A 6000-nucleotide genomic window follows, 5' to 3' on the forward strand; every position below is an offset into this window, starting at 1 on the left:
TCTACCGCAGTGAAGACTTCTTAGTTACATCAACAGGCTTAGCGTGTTAGCATTACATTGTCCAGTGATCCTTGCATGATCACTTAGAGTCAATAGTTTATTATTGTTTATTCAAGATGTAACTTTATGGAACTCTATAAATATAGTCTCCGTTTTCATGTATTTACACACCTCTTTACCACTTTTTCTTCTTATCACATCTCTTAACGATCCTTCTGAACTTTCACTCTGAAATACAAAGATCATTTTCTCATATCTATATCTTGCTTATTATCTTCGAGATTCTCTTCACCTTAAACTGATCACACATACTAACCTGTGTTTGAATGCAAACCTCGTTATGAATCAGTTTGGTGTATACTTGATATAACTTCTTTTCATATATATTTCCTTTACATTTCAACACTTTATATTTCCGCAACTAACTATCTAACAAATCTAACTTATTATTGTTGAGCTTACATGATCCCTTGAGATTACCAAATCCCGCAACTATTATCTTGTACTAACGTTTGTTCAAGTGTTTTTCCCAAGTTTCTCTCTCAACAGTAACCTTTATCCCATAAGCATTATACAAATGGTGTGCAAATGTTTCTAAAGTTGGATAGCATAGACATGCCTTTTGAAAGGGTTTTGGATGTTTTATTATTCTATTTAAAACATATGATATCAATGATAATTGCATGCATCCAATTGATCATGGTATCAATTTTCAAAAAATCACATTTTGAGATTCAAATATAAAACTCGGTTTTTATATTTTGACCGGTTCAATTTTAACGATAATATCCAAATATTAAGTTTGAGTTTGAGCCTTGTAGAACCTTTAATATTGTTTAATAAAACTTCCTTTCATTAAAATATTTGGAGTTTGTATAAGTTTCAAAATCACAATTTTTAGACTTATATTTTACTATTTCAAAATTAGCCATAATTAACATTTTTAATAAAACCAGTTTTTATTTTAAAGCATTAACTTGTTACATTTTATGTTCAACTTTTAAATTTTGAAAACCAAACTCCATGTGATATTTATTTTGACCAAAAAATAGTTTGAGTTTGTGAAAAGGTAAATTATCAACCATATAAAATATTTACTTGAATAATAAGTAACACAAACATGCATTTGGCATAAACATGCCTTAAACTAGTTAACACTTTTATGAGCCATCACAAAAGTGTTAAGTCCTTCCTAAGGGACAAAAGGGACCAAATAATACAAGTTGCTATTCATGTGATCTTCAAGCTCCCACTTGCAATAACAACCAACTTTGTTGCAATGTTATAAGATCTTTAAAAAAATTATGAACTTTTATAAAAACCTAACAAAACCATGTCCTCAACTTGAAGTCTTCAAAAATGGCCTCCATCTTCATCTTGTTATATTTTCATAAAATAAATCTAGTCTAAAACTAATATATTGCATAAAAATAACAAGAATAAAAACTAGCTGCTTTTATTACATACTTTTATGAATAAAAGAATATTACAAACCATTTTTAAATAAATAACACAAACAACAACACAAATGGTCCAAGGCTTGTTTATGCACTCTAAAATACATATAATCATAAAACAATCTTTTTTTCTAAGACGACTTTAAGTGAAAAAAATTGCATGTAAGTTTTTGTCACAAAAAATAACAACTAAAAAAAGTTGTCAAAGAAAATATGTATGAACTTGTTTTTAAACAAAACCAAGTTATCCATATTCTACATAAACCAAGATGTCCATAAATCAAAAAATCTAACCAAACTTGTAAGGTTACCCTGATACCAATTGTTGGGTTTTGTTCAAAATAAATTTCTAAAAACTTAAAATAATAGCAATAGAAGTCTTGTAAATTTTAAACTTAATAAAAAATTACAACCCACCAAGGATCTTCTTGCAAGAAATGGAAAGATAAAACACAACCGTAGAAGGAAGAAGTAACAACAACCTTTGAAGAACTTCAGATCCTCTAGGGGAGGCTTGGGTGTTGAAGAAAATGGATGAACTTTGAGACACCAACAATTAATCAACTTGATGAGAATTCTAGTTCCTTTTGTCAACTCATAAGCTTAGAAGCAAATACCCAAGTATTTGATCTAAGAGATCATAAAAAAAGTAATAACTCTTAAGCCGTTTGCAAGAACAATTCTAAAAAGAAATGAGAGGCATGTTACGGTTCTTCTAGGGCAAAATGAAAGCCTTTGCAAGCCTTCATAAAGCAAAAGTTTTACCCACAAGTCCTTAGCCCATTAGCTCTCCATGCACCTAAGCCTACTTGTCTCCCATGCTTTATAACCCATGAATTCTTTCCTTTATTTTAATCAAAAGACCACAAATTCTTACCCTAGTAAGAAGCCACAATTTTGACTAAGGAAATAGAGGAGTTTAAATTTTATAAACCCAAGTTTTATAAAATATAAACTTTGTCTTTAGGTAAAAGACAAAAGTATTCACCTAGTCTAGAAAGTTGTGCATAACTTATAAATTCATAGCTTATAAATAATGTGATACTTGTATTATAAAATAATTATTTCCATGAAACAAATATTTTTCCAATTCATTATAAGAGTTTATGAATATTTATTAAAATCAAATTCTAATAAATAATCAATTGTATAAAGTTGTTGTTAATGTGACCCTTAATATTATATGTTAATTAGCAATGTCATTCTAATATGATGTTGGATTAGGTGTCTAAGTTCATAACTATTTCTGGAATGTACTTGACCCGATTAGCATGGTCCATTTGGGTTGCATGACATCATGCATTTGGATAAACTAAAATGAGAGAAATAACACTTAAGGTTTATTAATATATTATAAGTTCTAATATATTAATAGTATTATTTAGTTAGTATTGATCAAGAATTAATTTGGAATTAATTAAGTGATCAAAAGAAGACTAATTAAATATATGGGTTGATTGTGTAAATCATCCATACTTATATAGTGGGCTAATGCTTCATGGATTATCAAGTTGGGTTAAAACCCATAGGATGCTCCATGGATGCTTCATGGTGGTTATAAAACCCATGGGTCATGGAAATGAAAAGTCATGACAATTAGGATTTCCATGGTGTAACCCTAATTGTAACACACTATATACACATCCTTATGTTCACCAAAAATCGGCCACTAAGCATACAAGTGAGGGCTAGCCGATTTCAAGAAGTGTATCATTTCTCTCTAAGTTATTCCAAGTGCATTTGGTGTTGTGTGAGACATTTGAGGCATCACACTTGAGGTGCTAGGCTCACAAGGTGTTCAAGGAATCCAAACTACTTCAAGGTATGTATTTCTTACTTAACTTTTATGTTTAAAAGTTCCCCATGTATGCTAGATAGGTTATGAACCTTGGAATTTTTTTTTTGCATGTATCATAGATAAAACATAGATCCAAGGTATCTAGGGTTGCATGTACACCATAAGAGTGTTAGAATGCTCAAAACCCTTCAGTGGTATCAGAGCCTAGGCTTGTTTGTTTGATACTTGATGCAAAATTGTGAAAAAATTCAGTTTTTCTACACTTTGAAGCATGAACTCGCCGAGTCCATGACCAAATTCATCCTACTCGACGAGTTGACTCTTGCACTCGACGAGTAGGAGCCCCTGAATGCATATTTTCGAGTTTTGCTGCTGGAAATGGACTAGAAACATTACCCTAAACTGTTTTGGTGTTATAAAACTTGTTTTAGATGGTGTAATGGTTGTTCTAATCCATTTACAATGGCTAATATCAAAATTCCATGTTTATATGTGTTCATATATTCTTGAAATTTTGATATGAATATTCATGTTCTTATGAGTTCTTGATAGATCATAGGAATTACTTGTTAAAATTGTTTAATGTTTAATTCATGATCATTATGTGTTTTAATGGAATCCATAATTTGTCCTCAAGTTATGGATTACCAAAAGTCTTTCTTTTAAAGTCCATTATTAAACACATAGGTTACATAAAATGAAAAGTCACTCATTTTATTACATCATTAACTCATAAGTTATGAAAGATGAAAAGTTTTGAAAGTTACAAAACTTGCCCTCAAGTTTTGGAACATGTAAAGTCACTTTAAATACTTTAGTTCCAACCCTAGAATTTTAAAAGTTAAAATTCAACCCTTATACTTTATATTATTACAAGTTTAATAATAATTATATATGTATAAGAAAAAGTCGTTTTACCGTTAGTAGGCCTCATTCACGAAGCCGATCTATAAGGGGGGTATAAGGTTGTTGCCTATAAAATGGCAGCTTAATGAGTGTCCACTCTCACCCACCGCTTCTTTGACTGGTGGAGGGTCGTTAGCCGAACGGGTAGGACAAGGACTTCTAAATCTTCATTAAAAGTATGATGAAAAAATAAAGTAACTAAATGTTTTTATAAATTCACAATATTCGTTACTTTAGGAAAATGTGGGTGCTAACCCATGAAATTACACTTTGCACTTTGATTAAGTCGTTAGTGGAGCGTGTGTGGTTAACCGGCACACTAACCTGGACTTAACAAGGTAGGCAAAGGGTAACTTAATATTTATCATAGTATCGATGGAGCGCGTGTGGTTAACCGGCACATCGATTGAGGGGTAAATATTAAGGGTACCAAGTAATTTGCATGGTTACTTCACACCTTGTTTTGTGATCCTCGGCATCCCAGTCACAAAACCTGAAGGGCACACTCGAGATTGAATCATTCCATTGAAAAGTTCAATGAATCTCAAAGAACCTAGGAGTTTCAAAAACCAATTAAAACCTAATAATTTATTTCGTTTTTCATGGTGGAAATTGGTGAATCGTCATTCACCTACCTTCAAATATATTATAGCTTGGATTACGGCATCCCTCTTCTGAGTTATAAAATATTGTGTTGGGTCCTAGCCTTAATATTACATTTAGGTGTTTTATTAAGGACTATCTTTATATCTAATCTAAACTTGTCTTTCTTCTTTTCAGATGTCTTCCAACAATGTTGCTTCTAGCTCAAACCCTACCGGCTCCTTCTCTCTCATGAACCTTTGTGGGAGAGTCATCTTTGATGGATCCAACTTTATGGATTGGATCAGAAACATCAGAATGGTCACTCGGTATGAGGACAAGGAATATGTCATCGACAAGGAGATTAAAGAACTCGAGCTGAATATCAGGCCCATGAAAGAGATGCTACCAAAGTGGCATGCATCATGTTGGCCACTATGACAGCCGAGCTCCAAAAGTCCTATGAGGACTACTATCCTTTTGAGATGCACCAGGATTTGATGGACCGATACCATCAGAGTGCTAGTCAAGAGCGATATGAGATCATTTCCTCCATGATAACAACCAGGATGAAGGATGGTGAACCCATCACAGGCCACATGCAGAAAATGCAAAGGTATGTGGACTGTTTGCTGAAACTGAATGTGAACTTCCCATAGGAGTTGACAATAGATATCATTTTGCACTCCTTACCTTCGTGTTATGATCAATTCTGCATGACATACCACATGAACAAGGAGGAAGTTACACTCAGCAAACTTCAAGGACTTCTGAAGACCGCGGAAAGTGGTCTTAAATGTAAGTCGGTTGTTACTACTCCTACTCCTACCGCGGCCCTTGTCTTGGCAATCGGGCAAGGCAAAGGAAAGAAGAGGAAGAGCCCTTCGAAGGGTGCCAAGGGAAAGTCCCTTGATGGCTCCTCTTCAAGTGGAACCAAGAAAGGTTTCGTCACTCATTCTGCTAACCCTAAAGAGGCTGAATGCTTCTATTGTCATGAAAAGTCGCACTGGAAGCGAAACTACCCAAAGTACCAGCAAGATGTTAAGGATGGGAAAGTAAAACCCAACCATGCAGGTATTTACACTATATTGTCTAATAACTCACCCTATTCTAACTCTTGGGTCCTTGATACTGGTTGTGGTATTCATATTTGTTCTGATTTGCAGGGACTAAGAAGAAGTGAGAATGTGGAGCATGGAAAGATAAACTTGATCATGGGGAATAGGAAAGCTTCACCTATCACTAAGATTGGAGTTT

The sequence above is a fragment of the Lactuca virosa genome, chromosome 5, assembly GCF_052849685.1.
Source record: "Lactuca virosa cultivar CGN04683 chromosome 5, Lactuca_virosa_CGN04683_v6, whole genome shotgun sequence".
In the NCBI taxonomy this organism is placed as follows: domain Eukaryota; kingdom Viridiplantae; phylum Streptophyta; class Magnoliopsida; order Asterales; family Asteraceae; genus Lactuca; species Lactuca virosa.